This window comes from Camellia sinensis, chromosome 11 (assembly GCF_055761805.1).
Source record: "Camellia sinensis isolate YWXY chromosome 11, ASM5576180v1, whole genome shotgun sequence".
Classification (NCBI taxonomy): Eukaryota; Viridiplantae; Streptophyta; class Magnoliopsida; order Ericales; family Theaceae; genus Camellia; species Camellia sinensis.
Window position 1 is genome coordinate 115,174,199 of NC_138971.1, and position 18,139 is coordinate 115,192,337.

Genomic DNA, 18,139 nt, shown 5'->3' on the forward strand with positions numbered 1-18,139 from the left:
AGAGCGCCTGCCTTTGAACATGCCGATGTTCTTTGGGCTCTGGGTCCTTCGTGTGATACGTCCTTCAGGACTCCTCTCGTCTTGGCTCCTCTCGTCCGACTGCCTTGGAAGGTCGGTGAGAGTGTCTTCCGCTCCTAGTGTGCTGAAGGGCTTCGGGGATTGTTTTCCTTCCTCCCTTCTGGGTATTAGTTGCTGGAATCGGCGTGTCCTGCAACGGGTACGGTGGCTGCATGACATTGTTTTGCATCATGACGTTGACGACCGACTGTAGGTCCGCCAACTTGTTTGTCAATTCTTTTACTTCTTCATCCCTCCGCAGGCACTTATCCCTCCATACCTGGAGGTTATCTTTGCTATAGTACTTGCTTTGGTCTGTCTTCTTCGAAGTGTCGCCCTCCTGGCCGACGTCTTTCTCTCCGTGGCCCTGGTCACAAGTTTCTACATTGTGGTTGTCTCCTTCGATATCAAGGTCGATAGGTCTGCCACTCCCAGCAGGAGTGTCATCCCCAATCTTTTCCTTCTGTCCGTTACTGGCCATCTATTCTTCTAATTTCTCACAGACGACGCCAAATTGTGTGAGTGATTTTCTGATCACACTGCCCGTTTAGTAATCAGCTAGAGAGCACTGGCAGAATAGATGGCTTCAGCTAACTTGTAACAGAAAGAGAAGGCTCCAGCGGTGGTTCTTCCACCCGAGGGCACTCCGACGATCAAGTCAGTATATCTCTCAAAGATAATCAAGTACTAAACTCACTTCTCAAAGCATAAATTGCGTACCTTAGACCCACGGGGGTGCCTCTCTTTTTATAGTTAACTCAATCCTAGTCCCACTAGAAGCCTGACTTCTAGGGACTCCAATTCTGGACTTACCTTGGACTCTTTAAGAGATAAAGATAAACTCCCTAAGAGCTTTATCCTCATCTTGACTAAGTCTCCTCTTCATTATTGGACTCTTGTCCCCTATCCGCTTATCTCGGATTCCGATATCTTTGGAGGAAACCTTGGCCTAACCGAGATTACCTCGGCACAACGACCAGGACACATGGTACCTCGGCTGACACGTCGGCGTCACCTTGCCACGTGTTGGTACTTAGAAAATATATCCCCACACTAACCACCCAGCAAATTGATCATGCCACTGCATTTTACGATTTGTTATGTGTAGGGAATCCTCTCTATCCCCTTTAAATTAGAAACACATCCCACTAGGTGTGCAAGCCATCACCCTCTTCTGGTAGCAATCAATCATTGCTCGGTGGGCGGATAACCAATCCATACCCAAGATTATGTCAAAATCGGACATGTTCATGACCCGAAGGTTGCAACTCAAGTATAACCTTGACACTTCTAATTCACACCTTCAACAGATTAATCGTATCCTAATACTTCCTTTCAAGGGTGATGCAACACGTAAAGTAGTTTCTAAAGGTTCACATTCAAGACCTAACGATTTAACACATGATGTGCTATAAAAGAATGTGATGCGCCAGAATCAAATAGAACGTGAACCCGATAATTATAGAGTATAATGTTACCTCTAATTACTAACAGGTCTTCATCATCTTCCTCTTGGAGAGCAAAAATTCTACCTATGGCTTTTTGATTACTGGTTGGTCCGACCTTTTAGTTTCCTCTTGTTGCCCCTCCTGACTTGTTCGTTTATGGCCTTCGTCCGCCAAGAGCTTGAGCATTCGTGCCAGAACCCCTTGCTTGATTTCTTATCCCAGTAAGTTGGGGACAGTCCAACTTCTTGTGCCCTATCTGATAACAGTGAAAGCATTGGATTTATGTAACAAGCTTGGTTTGTAAGCTTCCTTTTTGGCTTTGTTGTTGCAACTGGTGTATGGTGTTCGTGCCACATATCTTCGGTCATTTCTTCTTGGTCCTACAAAGGACTGACCCCCTTTTTTTGTCTTCGTCATCTAGATCCTTTTTGAGTCTGCCCACTCCCTTTCTACATCTAATGTCGTATCCACCACATCGGCAAATGCAGAAAGGTGCAAGGGTGACACTTTACCTCTGATGATAAGGTCTAAACCCCACTCAAATTTTCATGCTTTCTCTCCTTTGTCTGCGATGTATCTAGTTGAGTATCATGCCAGCTCTTCAAACTTGGCTGCATACTGAGTCACTATCATCTCACCTTGTTCCAAAGTTTGAAATTGCAAAATTTGGTCCGGCCTAACTGTATTTGGGAAATACTTTCTTAGAAATAGCTCTTTAAACTGAGCCCAAGTCATGTTTGTCATGTCCCGAGTATCTTTCATCAAGGATCACCAATGATTCGCTTCTCTTTCTAGTTGGTAACTTGCCAAGGCGATCTTGTCTATATGCATAGTAATACCCATGGTTTCCAATATCTTTTCTACTTAACAGATCCAATCCTCAGCGATTCTCGGGTCAGGTTCACCTGTGAACACCAGTGGTCTTTGCTTTCTAAACTCAGATAACAAATATACTGCTCGTTTGGTTGCGTTCTTCTAAGCCTTCATAATTCTTCAAGATTCTGATTTCTGACTAGTCTTGGTAACACCTCAGCAGGTACATGTACAGGTCCACTGCGATTAACGCCTTGATTGTGAGCTGGACGTCTGCATCCGTGTCCGCGCCTTACTTGATCGCTTGCTTCCACATTGTTTGTTATCTACCAAGTATGTAGGGTAATATAAGCTTAAGGTTGTTGCGAAGGCAACGAGATATTTAGTAAGTAAGCTAGTTTAATGTGGTCTAAGGTATAATTTTCTAAAGGGACAATGCAATTAACGCAAGCAAAATAAAATAAAATCAAGTAAAATACACTAGAATAACCAACCAGATATTCTATATATAAACTTCTTACAAAAAAGTTACACTATTTAGGTTAGCATGTATACACCAAAACAAAACACACCGCAATGACACAAAATAGTATTCACAAAAGTACACAAAAAGGTTCATCCAACAACTACTACAATCCTAAGTCAACCAATTCCTCTAGGTCTTCTTTGGAATCCTCGTCAAGGTCTTCGGGTGGTAAAGGAGCATATGTCGGGGAGACCAGAAACTGCTGAGAAGGTGCAGGGGAGTGCTCTGATGACACCTCTATAGGGAATGCAGGGGAAACTCTGGGAAGTATTGAGACAAATGAAACCTCTGACTCAGGATGATGAAAGCCACGACTCTTTGGTCCAATGTGATGCATCATAGGATGCAGATCCTTAGTCAATACCTCTTGCCTAAACTCGATAAAAGTTTGATCATTTCGCTCCATCTATAGAGCGAACCTAAGTTCCCGGTATTTGCACTGGAGGCGCCAACATACCAACGCCCGTCTTCCCTGCGTGGTGTAGTATGAAAATTCTTCCTCCATCTTTCGAATAACCACTACTACAAAAATAGTTAAAGATCACACTTTGACAAAAAAAAAGATCTCACTTTTATTGGAAGTGTGATAAAAAAAATTAGATTGATATTTTAATCACACTTAATTTGATTGAGTGTGATAATATTTATTTTTTATGTCACTTTTCAATTAAGTGTGATTATATATATATATATATATATATATTTATTTATTTAATCACAACTTCTAATTAAAGTGTGATTATATATACACTACTACTTTTTAATCACACTTTTTAAACAAGTGTGATTATATATATATATTTTAATCACACATTCTAATAAAAGTGTGATTATTTATATATTTTTTAATCACACCTTCTAATTAAAGTGTGATTATATATACACTACTACTTTTCAATCACACTTTTTAAACAAGTGTGATTATATATATATTTTTTAATCATACATTCTAATTAAAGTGTGATTATTTATATATTTTTTAATCACACCTTCTAATTAAAGTGTGATTATTTATATATTTTTTAATCACACATTCTAATTAAAGTGTGATTATTTATATATTTTTTAGTCACACTTTCTAATTAAAGTGTGATTATATATACACTACTACTTTTTAATCACACTTTTTAAATAAGTGTGATTATATATATATTTTTTAATCACACTTTCTAATTAAAGTGTGATTATTTATATATATTTTTTAATCACACATTTTAATTAAAGTGTGATTATATATACACTATTACTTTTTAATCATACTTTTTAAATAAGTTTGATTATTTATATATTTTTTAATCACACATTCTAATTAAAGTGTGATTATTTATATATTTTTTAATCACACAATGAAATTAAAATGTGATTATATATACATTACTACTTTTTAATCACACTTCCTAAATAGGTGTGATTGTATAAAATATTTCAAATTGATTTTTATATAAAATATACAATTCTCAAATTTTTAATCACACTTAATCTGATTGAGTGTGATAATATTTATTTTTTATGTCATTTTCTAATTAAGTGCGATTATATATATATATATATATAGGGTAAATTACACTGACACCCCCTAAGGTTTATGTTTATTACAGTTCCCCCTTCACGTTTTGAAAATTACATCTCCCTCCTTGAGGTTTAAAGTTTTATTACAGATTCCCCCCTTAGCAATTTAATTTTTTTTAAATACTAATTTTGCCCTTACTGGGTAAATTACATTGACACCCTTTACATTTTAGAAATTGCAATCCCCTCTCTAAGGTTTAAAGTAGCATTATCAATTGTCCCCTTGGTTAGTATTAGTTGGAAAAAAAATTCATTGAAAAAAAATTAATTGGAAAAAAAATTATTTGAAAAAAAAATTGTTAGTAAAATTTTTAAATTTCTGTTTAAAAACCAACATAAACTTATGCTTTGAATTTACGTTTTTTCCTCAAATTTACAAACTGAGACAACCATTTATAAATCAAAAAAATTATCAAATAAATTTTTATGACAATTTTTAAAATTTTTGTAAATATAAATTGAAAACTGAAAACGAAATGGTTACCAAACAGGCTTCAGATGGTAAAAATGTTGTAAAATTAACAAATAATTAAATAAGTTACCAACATAAGAACTGACTTATCAAAAGATTCTTAGGCTATGTATGGTTTGATTTTTAGAAAAAAAAAATTTAAAAATTAATTTGGTTAAAAAATAAAAAATAATTATCATTTTTATATAATTTTTATCTTTCGAGTGATTAGAAATAATTTTTTACAAATTAAATTGAAACAGCCATACGTATGTATATAACCTGTCCAAAAGTTAAAACGATAATCATTTTTTTGCCCTTAAATGATAATTATTTTTTAGTTTTTATTTCTTAACCAAATTAATTTTTAATTTTTTTTTCTAAAAATCAAACCATATATGGCCTAAGAATCTTTTGATAAGTCATTTTTTACGTTGGTAACTTATTTAATTATTTGTTAATTTTACAACATTTTTACCATCTAAAGCCTGTTTGTTAAGGTGCCATTTGGTAACACACGTTTTCAGTTTTCTGTTTATATTTACAAAAATTTTAAAAATTCAAATAAAAACTTGTTTGGTAAATTTTTGATTTATAAATCAGTAGTCTCAGTTTATAAATTTGGCCAAAAAATGTAAACTAAAAAAATATGTTTCCGTTTTGAGTTTTGAGTTTTTTTTTTTTTTACCACCCAACACTAGCCACTATCCATCACCATTTTCCACCACCGTCTTCCGCCACCACCACCCACAACCCATCCCCCACCACCACCTGCCACCACCACTCACCACCCACCTGCCACCACCACCCACCACCCGCCACCAACACCCACTTGCCAGCCACCATCACCCACTCGCCACCACCATCCACTCGCCACCACCACCCACCTGCCATCTACCCGCCACCCGCTACTACCATCCATCGCCTGCCACCTACCCGCTACCACCACTCAGCACTCGTCTACCACCACCCGCCACCACTACCAGCCACCCACCACCACCAACCACCAACCACCTGCCACCCACCTGTCACCACCACCCACTACCACCACCACCACTCACCCGCCACTCACCTGTCACCACCGCCCACCACCACCACCACCACCACCTGCCACCTTCACCCACCTACAACCACTACCACCCGCCACCACCCACCACCACCCGCCATCCGCCACCCACCTGCCACAACTACCCACCACCCGTCACCACTATCCACCACCCGTTACCACTATCACCACTACACACTCGCTACCACCCACTACCCGCCACCGTCACCTACCCACCCACCATCACCACCCGCCACCTACCTACCACCATCACCCACCCGCCACCACCCGCCACACACCTGTCACCACCACCCACCACCCGCCACTACCATCACCACCACCCACTTGCTACCACCCGCCACTGTCATCCACCCACCCACCACTACCACCACCGTCACCGACCCACCCACCACCACTACCCGCCGCCACCGCCTACCACCACCCGCCGCCACCGCCTACCACCACCTGTCATCCGCCACTCATCCGTCATCATCGCCCACCACCCGCCACCACCATCACCACCACCCACTCGCTACCACCTACCACTTGTCACCATCACCCACCCACCCACCCACCACCACCACCCGCCACCACCCGCCATCCGCCACCCACCTGTCACCATCGTCCACCACCCGCCACCACCACCACCACCCACTTGCTACCACCCACCACTCGTTACCATCACCCACCCACCCACCACCACCAGCACCCACTCGCCACCACCTACCACCACTTTCCACCACCATCTTCCGTCGCCACTTGTCATTTCTCACTCTTTTTTATATTTTTAAATTTTTTAAAATATTTTTTCAATTACCAAATGCGTTTATAGTTTATGTTTTTCTAAAAATAAACAAAAACCAGTTTATAAAATTTTTGTAAATATAAACTGAAAACGTAAACGTTACCAAACAGAACCATTTCATTTTTAGTTTTCAATTTATATTTACAAAAATTTAAAAAACTGTCATAAAAACTTGTTTGATAATTTTTTTGATTTATAAATGGTTGTCTCAGTTTGTAAATTTGAGGAAAAAATGTAAATTCAAAAAATAAGTTTACGTTGGTTTTTAAATAGAAATTTAAAAATTTTACTAGCAAAATTTTTTTTCAATTAATTTTTTTTCAAATAATTTTTTTTTCAATTAATTTTTTTGGGTAAATTACACTAACACCCCCCTAAGGTTTATGTTTATTACAGTTCCCCCCTCACCTTTTGGAAATTATATTTCCCCCCTAAGGTTTAAAGTTTCATTACAGATTTTCCCCTTTAGCAATTTAATTTTTTAAAATACTAATTTTGCCCTCAGTGGGTAAATTAAATTGACACCCCTCACATTTTAGAAATTACAATCCCCTCCCTAAGGTTTAAAATAGCATTACCAATTGCCCCCTTGGTTAGTATCAGTTGGAAAAAAATTCATTGAAAAAAAATTAATTGAAAAAAAAAAATTATTATTGAAATTTTTAAATTTCTGTTTAAAAACCAACATAAACTCATTTTTTTGAATTTACGCTTTTTCTTCAAATTTATAAACTGAGACAACCATTTATAAATCAAAAAAAGTATCGAACAAGTTTTTATAACAATTTTTAAAATTTTTGTAAATATAAATTGAAAACTGAAAATGATGCTAAAAATGTCGTAAAATTAACAAATAATTAAATAAGTTACCAACATAAGAAATGACTTATTAAAAGATTCTTAGGCTATGTATGATTTGATTTTTTTTAAAAAAAATTAAAAATTAAAAATTAATTTGGTTAAAAAATAAAAAATAAAAAATAATTATCACTTTTATATAATTTTTATCTTTCAAATGGTTAAAAATAATTTTTTATAAATTTAATTGAAACAGTATATAATCCAAAAAAAAAAAAAAAAAGCGTCAAAATAAAATGTTGAAGCGCCCATCACCAAAAAAAAAAAAGAGGGTTTGCTGCTATTCAGCAAATAAGAGGGGGAGAAGATAAAGGGTTAGAAAGGGAGACTAGACTTCGACCTAGAACGGTGCTATCTCTTCGGCAGCAAGACTGGTTCGGCACTGGCAGCGATCAACGATTCGAAAGGGAAGGGTTTTCTTATTCTCTTCTCTTTGCTTTGATCTAGGCATGTTCGGATTCCCCCCTCCCCCTCTCTCTCTCTCTCTCTCTCATGGTTCTGCTATAGCAGAGGGGCTGGGAAGGGGTAGTTGGATCGTCGGAGTGGAGGATAGGGGTTTTCCAGTTTGATTGTTTGCTATGCATTTGAAGATAGTACCATGCCTATACTTTGTTGGTATAAATTCCATTTTCATATAAGAGATTTATTAAAAAGACCTAGAGTGAAGAAGTCGCTATATCATTTTAATTGGTTGTTTTGCTTACATGTTATTTTTCAGGAACTGCTGGTAGTGTCATCTACCTTTGAGTGTAAGTAATTGATTATTTTTTTGTTTTTAAGATCAAATTTAGCACATTGAACAAAATTGAGATTAAAGGACTTCCCAGTTCATTTTATTATGGAAGAATGCTGCAGCCAAGTGTGTTTTTTTCTTTTTTTAATTCCTTTTGTAAGTAAATCACAGAGTGAAGAATTGCATAGCAAAGGGGTTATCCATTTTCATTTTCTTTATTCAACCCCCTTTGTCATTTATTTATTAACAAAATTATGTATTTAGGATTTTTGGATGGTCAATAGGTATTGAATTAGTCCAATGTGTTTGTACACGTGGAAGTAGCATGGAATGCCTTGGATTTGTTTAAACTTTATGAACAAACTTGGATGGTTCAAATATGTGAGCAGAAATCATGAGCTTTCAAATCTATTGATGCATATGCACCTAGACCTCAATGCAGCCTACTTATGTTTGAATTCATGGTATTTATCTATGTCACCAGTTGGGCAAACGATAGCGGGAGCGATAGCGTCAGTCAGAACACTTTCAGATTGTCTATATATTAATTTATATAAAATATTTAATTTGTTTATTATTAATATATAGAAGAAAATTGCTACTCGTGTACAAGGGTGCAACGCGTGTTACGTCATTGTTTGATTCAAGGAGAATCCGTGACCTTTCAGTGATGAATTTGTGAACGGAAATAATTAATCCACGGATTCTTCCCGAATTATCGCCTAATCCGCGAGTTAGTGTCTTGCAGCGTGATCTAGGATAACAGATTAGGTGACTTGTGTATGTATATGTCCAACCAATTTCCTGTTTGCTTTAATGTAATTATACAAGAGGTCTGTTTTTCCTAAAAATTGATTTCTCTCTTAGAATTCCTTGTTTTTCATGTATGCTCATAAGCAATGGATGGCAGAAGTACAATTTCTCGGTGTTATGGAGCACCCAAATCTCGTCAAACTTATTGGATACTGTGCTGGTGATGGAGAAAGAGGGATCCAACGGCTACTTGTATATGAGTTTATGCCGAACAAAAGCTTGGAAGATTATCTTTTCAATAGGGCTTTCCCAGGTCTTACTTGGGAAACTAGATTACAAATAATACTTGGAGACAGCTTTCAGGTATATTGTATAAAAAAGACAAAAACTAAAAACACAGCCATGCTCCGTACAAATACTATTATGCTATTTTTTGACAATTAAATATATACACCTATTTCAAGGAATTATTGTTGCCAATATTGTAAATGGAGACTCTTTTTTTTTTCTTCTGAATATGCAGTTTACGGACGTGACGTACAAGGTGGTTATAAAAGGAGTGACATCAACGGTGGAGAAAGAAATACTAAATGGGATTTCTGGTTCTGTGAATCCTGGAGAAGTTTTGGCATTGATGGGGCCTTCGGGGAGTGGAAAGACTACACTTCTAAGTCTGCTTGGTGGCAGGGTGAGAGGGTCGACACCAGGAGGTTCAATTACTTATAATGACCAGCCATATTCGAAGTTCCTAAAGAGCAGGTAACAATCTAGATATACATGAAAGAGCTAGTAGCACTGTATTTATGTGTGTTTGGTTCTCAGGAAATTTACTAAAAAACTCCTATCTTTAACATATGCAGCACTCCTACAACTTCCAAAGACATTGACAAAACAGGAAAAGGAAAAACGAGCCATAGACGTAATCGACGAGTTGGGCTTGGAGAGGTAAATTCTCATTTCTCTGCTATGCTATTATCTTGAATTATGTGTTAGCTAAAGTCAGATATAGCAAAAAACAGACCACACACAAATGAATCATACCTGTTCTCATGAGCTGATCAATGAGGAATATCAATGTGCTCAGGTGCCAAGACATAGCTGAGGTATATTGCATTTCAAGTCCAAAGCTTCAATTTCACATTATTATTAGCAAATTCATGATTATATATGACAACAAAAATAAAAATTATAATAATAAATCAAACCTATCTTCATCCCAACTTCTCAAGAGTTTTCTTTACCCACTATGCCATATCTAGGGCCACAGGTTGTACAAATCATCAGCAAATCACCTAGATAATGAGAGAACACATGAAGTAAATTATGTACTCTCCGCCCCCCCCCCCCAAAAAAAAGAGTAAATTCTTGAGTTTTTATTTATTTATTTATGGGTACCTAGAATTATGGTTCAACAGTAATAATAATATACATTCACAAAAAGATCGTACACAAGCTGTATTGAGATTTATTATTTTTAAATACTGTGCTCATTAGTGACCTCCTAATTACAATGTCATTGACACTGAGCTGCTATGGCATCTAATTGTTAACAGGGAAGTTACTTCCAAAAGGATTAAGATCAAGCTGAAATGATTAATGTTCCTATTTTGGTTTGCTGAATTAACTTTTTAGTTTATTCATATGCATCAGCGGTGTCTGGATTAATTTGTGTTTTTATTTTTCAGGTCAGAAATTTTTTGGAGAGATGCAAAATATGGTCCAAGAATTAAAGAACTTAGTTTTTTTTAAGTTTTTTCATTTTTTAATATATGTAAGCACAGTTAAATTTTTTTTATTTAATTCCTTTGTATATACTTTTGAATATTTAATTTTCATTTATGAAATATATGACGTTATTCTATTCAATATGTGGTTATGATTCAAAATATAGTATATAATGTGTATTACATTCTTCAAATGTGCATACAAAAATAATATTGATTATTTTTCAAATATGTCGAACCCTTTTTTTATTACAGATTTTATTAGTTATTAATCACACTTAAAAGATGTGATCTAAATGTTATTAATCACACCTAAAAGGTGTGATCTAAATGTTATTAATCACACTAAAAAAGTGTGATTAAAAATAACCCTTTTTAATCACACTTCTAAAGATCACACTTAAAAGATGTGATCTAAATATTATTAATCACACTTAAAAAGTGTGATTAAAAATGACCCTTTTTAATCACACTTCCAAAGATCACACTTAAAAGGTGTGATCTAAATATTTTTAATCACACTTAAAAGGTGTGAACTAAATGTTATTAAGCACACTTAAAAAGTGTGATTAAAAATGACCATTTTTAATCACACTTCCAAAGATCACACTTAAAAGGTGTGATCTAAATGTTTTTAATCACAGTTAAAAAGTGTGATTAAAAATGACCATTTTTAATCACACTCCCAAAGATCATACTTTAATAAAACTTAAAAAGTGTGATTAAATAACATACATCACACAAAAAAAGTGTGATCTTTATCTGTTTTTGTAGTAATGAACTTTCTTTATCACGCGCTCTGATCCTAATTGACATCGCCGGTTAAGTCTTTGTGGACTAACAACTACTATCCATCTATTCTGGAAACGAAAAACTCCCCAATCATCAATGCTTTCTGATGTGGAATCCATCTTATGGTAAGTAAACAATTTTTTTTAGTAGTCTACTTTTTAGAAGATATAGTATACTGTTAACAAAATATAATAGTGTAGGAGGCAAGGATATCTAAAATCACAAGTCAACACGCATGGGTTGAGGGTTGAATCTATGGCTCTGATACCAACTTGTCACGCCCCAAAATTCGAGACCGTAAAAAAAATGTACAAAATACAACTTAAAAAGGATAGATAACCAAAATATTTTAATATACACATATAAGCAGAGTTAATAGCATAGATAATTCATTTGTGTTTCACTATAAGGTTACAAAACACTATCAAACCAAAACTCAAAAGACCAAAAAAACTACTGGTCTAAGGCTTCAAGTGAACCACAGCTCCAACACTTCATCTTGATTGCCTTCAGGATAACTTCTACCATCGTAAATCGTTTCCTCACCTGGCATGACACACCATGAGCTTGGAATGCCCAATAAAAACACACACACCCATATACCTTCTATCAACCAATCAACCATACACTAACAAATCGAGTAACATAACATACAATACTACAATAAGGTTCTATGAATTAGTAGTTAGGCTAGACATCTAAAATCCTCTAAAGAGATCCTTCTACCTAACCACAAGGATTGAATACCGGATTATTCAAAACTCCCTCTTTTGTTGCTTTGCAGATCTTACCACCTATGCCCCTTCCCGGTTATTTACCGGTCAACGACATTAATGGACCTCAAAAGGGACGGCCAAACAAGTGGGCTCGCTTACACCTTTCACATACCACAAAGGGCTCACTTACACCCTGAAACCACTGCATAGAGTCTAAATACATTTGTGTCATCCTAGGGGTTCGCTTAGACCGCTTGTGGAAGATTTAACTCATTTGGTATTAATTCCATCACCATTTATGCCATTCATATGTATAAATTATTCTGAAACACTAGTGTGAACGTCACTTATTGCCAACCCCTTTTCATTTCCCATTTATTAGATATTTTGATAAACGAGTTAGTTACATTTGGTAATATGAAAGAGCATGAGACAAACATAAGAAATGAAATATAGCCCATGATAATCATACATAAGTATGGAAAAGCAAGCAAACAACATTGGGCATGCTCTGAAATGCTTAGAGACAAATAACACAATAAGACACAATTTCCAGCACTGTTCAAAACTGTAGGGTTAAAAAGAATGCTTTGGGAAAAATACTTCCAAGTTATATTAGGGGCTGAAATTGCACAGAAACAATAAGCAACCTGTCTATTTTCAGTTTTAATTTCCATAATTTGCACAGCACATCCAGAAATTCATCTACAGGCTATGTTTGAAAACCTATCCAAATTTGTCACCTTTTTGAAAAATCAACTTTCCTCTCACTCTACTCGATGATTCTCACCCAAATAAATTCCTTCAGAAAGAGGACTCTAAATTATAAATGTTGACAGAAGAACCAATATGAGATGATTTTTCTGGAATTTTATAAAATTGCAAGAAGTGGACTATTTTCAGAGACTCAGTACCAGATTTTTAAAACAAAATATCCAAGCCCTAAAAACACTCAATGAAGGTCTAATACAATTATCATAAGCTCTAAACACACCAAATATCCTATATTAAATTCAGATTTGAGAAATAAATAAATTTTGATATTTCTTTTAAATTAAAGAAGTTGTAGCAGTGTATAGTTTGATAAAATTGCAAGATAAAGTCACTAGATCATACCCACACTTTCATAAACACCAAAACACCCTATTTACCATTAATATGCAACAAAAGAGGGCATACTAGACAATAAGATGAGTTGGGTGAAAGAATTGGAGAAGATAAGGGAGAGATGTGTGCTTACCTTGACTCAAGAAAACACATTTTCTTCCTTTTCTTCTTTTGTTTGGTTTTTTTTTCCTATTCTTCTCTACTTCCCCCTAGTCACACTCTTTTTCTCTCACCCTCTCCTTGGCAGCTGAAACGTGAGTAAGGAATTGAGTCAATCCTCTCAATTTATAGGCAATGAGTTTGGGTTGAAAAGACCATTTTATCCTCTAGCTTAATGACTAAGAAAAGTAGTAAATATCTAGACATTTTCTTAACTAATTTTTTCCAAAGTAATATTTATAATACCTTTGTAAATATTCATGTTCAAATAAATAATAAATATTCAAATAAATAATAAATGAAAGAACGAAATAAATAATATGTATGAATTAATTTAGAAACTAGGAAGTAAAATAAATAAAAACCAAGTTTTAAGATATTTTCAATTATAAAGTGGTGTTCTAGGATTTAATTATGATAATATATGAGCAAATTATTCTTTATTGGGCCATTTTGTAGACTTTTATGAAATTAGGGGCTAAAATGTTATTAACCTAAGGCTAAGGGTTTCATGTGTAATTACCAAAGATTAGGGTCTCTACAGTAATGGCGAATACTCATGATATGTAGTTGGTCTGAAACAAATCAAAGATGTTGCATGCAATAATTATCAAATGTTCGGGATGTAAATTCACTAGCATTATCAAGATGAATTGTCTTGATAGGATGATCTGGAAAATGTGCTCACAATTTAATTATTTGAGCTAGAAGTCTGGCAAATGCAACATTACGTGTAGAAAGTAAACAAACATGTGACCATCTACTTGATGCATCTATTAAAACCATAAAATAACGAAATGAACCACAAGAAGAGTGTATGGATCCATATATATTCCTCTGAATTCTTTGAAAAATAATGGAGATTCAACAATTACTTTTGTGGGTGATAGTCTGGTAATTAGTTTCCCTTGTAAATAGGAAGAACATGGATAATCACTTGGTAAAAGAATCTTCTAGTTCTTTAATGGATGTCGATGTGAATTTTTAATTATTCGACATATCATTATAGATCCTGGATGCCTGAGTCGGTTATGTCATAGCATAAACGTTTTTGGGTCAGAACACTTTTGGTGCATGACAATATGTGACTCAATCATTTTTATTATCGTATAATATAATCCAGATGAAAATGCAGGAAGTGTTTCTACTACCAGCTTCTGGCCAGAATTAGTTAAAGTGATCGATAAATATTCTTCCTAATCTTTATTTATAGTTTCAATATGATAACTATTATGACGTATATCTTTGAAACTTAATAGATTTTTTTTGGATCTGGTAGTATTCAAATTTTTGTTCAATTTGATAACATAATATTGACTCTTCTGGAGCCCTTAATTAGGTTTGCAAAACCTAAAATTGTATTGATATTAGCTTTTCTCATGACTAATTGTATGAAATATTTTGCATTACGTAAAATTGTGTATGTGGTTGCACTGTCCATTAAACAAATATAATCACCAATCATGTTTGAATTAGTCAATGTATCAATGAAAGACATGCCTATACAAAACAAAAAAAAAATTGAAATTCATTATTCTCAAAACTTAAACCAAGAAAATATAAACTATTAAACCTAAAAATACAAACTTTAAAATCATAATTAACATACAACAATACATCATGATATCTAGAAAATTAAGTTAATCAGTGTGAACATTTCCATCATCAATTAAATGACCAATTTTTCCTTCAAAATCTTCAAAGAAATCGGAAACATCAAGATGATTAATATCAATGGATTCATAATGATCTGTGAAATGCATCTTAATTCCTTTTCCTTTTTCTTTTTTCAAGGCTGGATAAAGATCAACCAAATGTTTGGGCGTACAACGGGTATGTGACCAATGTTCTTTCATACCACATCTGTAACAAGCATTTCACGATTCTTAAAAGGTTTATTCTGTAAACTTTTTCCTTTTTCTTGTGATATTCCAAAATTATTCCACTTCTAGTGGAATGACATGTTATTCTATTTTTGGTGGAATGGCATGGTATTTTTCTAAATATATCCCCCATGGATTCGGTAATTATTTCTACTTCGGTCACGTGCAAAACCATGACCTTTCCCTTATCCACGACCATGAACTGCAACCTCATTCACTTCAGGGAATGGAGCAAAACCAGTTGGATGTGATAGATGATTTCTTAATAATAATTGATTAGTTTGTTCAGCCACAATAAGGGATGAAATCAGTTCATAATACTTTAAAAAACAACGATCTTTATATTGATGCTGCAGGAGCACATTATCAATGTGAAATGTAGAGAATGTTTTTTCAAGCATATCTTTTTTAGTAATTTTTTCTTCACATAATTTTAATCAAGATATTATTTTGAATAAAACAAAGTTGTACTCACTAACTGATTTATAATCTTGCAACCTTAGGTGCAACCAATCATAATGGGCTCTTGAAAGGATTACGGTCTTCTAGTGCTCATATCTCTCCTTCAAATTATTCTACAAAATTAGTAGATCTTTTACCGTGAGGTACTCAATTTTTAATTCTTCTTGGAATGATGGCGAATGAATATCACTGCCTTTGTGCGATCCTGCAGGGATGCTTCATTTTCATATTTTATGGTATCTTCAAGATTCGTTGCCTCAAGGTGGATCTCAACATCAAGAATCCATAACAAATAATTTTTTCCAGGAATGTCAAGAGCTGAGAATTCCAATGTTGAAAGATTTGACATGTTTACTAAATTTAACAAAACAATATATTTAGTATCACGTAAGTATACTAAAAAATATATATAATTAGTTTTAAAATTTATTTACTACAACCACTTAGTAACTTTGTATTCTTAGTTGGCTAGAATCTCGTACCGTATTATAAAACTAAAGAAAGTAAAGAAGAAATAGTCACAATGGAAGAGGAAATAAAGGATCACACATGTGATACATAATTTTTCTATATCTTCATTACCATGCAAACTCACGTATTTATAGGTGATAAAACCTTCACTATTCACTATTATACATTACACCATGTGATTTACTACATAGCATACCACACTTCCCACATGGTAAAAAATTTTTCTATTTGCACTTTGGCCCAAAACTCATAAAAATTTTAATTGCATTTATTTTGATAATTATCCAAATATTTTACTCATATAGTATTTTTTTTTTTTTTCAATCTTCCAGTCGGTTCAAGGGACACCACTTGTAATAAGCTAGCGGCGCCCGGAAAGGTAGCAAATTGTCTATTGTATTTATTTATTATTTTTTTAGAAGAAAAAAAATATTTAAAAAAAAAAAGATTAGATTCAGAAGATGAAACACACTTTGGTGTCGTTTGATAACACTTACGTTTTCAGTTTTCTATTTATATTTACAAAAATTTTAAAAACTCAAATAAAAACTTGTTTGGTAAAATTTTTTATTTATAAATCAGTGGTCTCAGTTTATAAATTTGGCCAAAAAATAAAAACACAAAACATGTGTTTCCGTTTTGAGTTTTTTTTTTTTTTAACCACCCAACACTAGCCACCACCTACTACCATTTTTCACCACCGTCTTCCGTCACCACCACCCACCACCACTTACCACCCACCTGCCACCACCAGCCACCACCCGTCACCAACAGCCACCACCCACTCGCCACCACCACCCACCTCTCGCCGCCACCACCACCACCACCACCACCCACCTACCATCCACTCGCCATTACTATCCACCGCCCGCCACCTACTTGTCACCACCACTCACCAGCCACCTGCCACCACCATCACCCACCACCCACCACCCACCACCACCACTACCACCTACCTGTCACCACTACCCACCACCACCACTACTACCACCCACTCCCTACCACCTACCACCCGCTACTGTTACCCACCCACCCACCACCCACCCCCCACCACTCGCTACCACCCGCCACCGTCACCCACCACCTACCCCCCACCACCACCCACTCGCTACCACCCGCCACCGTCACCCACCCACCCACCATCACCACCCACCACCCACCCGCCACTACCTACCACCGCCCGCCATCCGCCACCCATTCGCTACCGCCCATCACCCGCCACCGTCACCCACCTACCCACCCGCCACCACCGGCCATCCGCCACCCACCTACACCACCACCGGCCATCCGCCACCCACCTACACCACCACCCTCTCTACCACCCACCACCCGCTACCGTCACCCACCCGTCCACCACTACCCGCCACCACCCACCACCACCAGCTACCCACCACCTATCGTCACTACTTTCCACTACCGTCTTCCGTCGCCACCACTTGCTATTTCTCACTCTTTTTTATATTTTTAAAATTTTTTAAACATTTTGTCAATTACCAAACGCGTTTGTAGTTTATCTTTTTCTAAAAATAAACAAAAACTAGTTTATAAAATTTTTGTAAATATAAATTGAAAACGTAAACATTACCAAACACACCCTTTACGTTCTGTTTATTTTGATAAAAAATATTTTTTTATATTTAGTGGTAGTAGTTGCACGATTAAAGTAGAGACGAAGGGGGTGTTGTTGTGGTGGAGTAGTGGTGGTTGTAATAATAGTGATATAGTAGTAGAGATGATGGTAACAATGGTGATATTAATAAAATGATA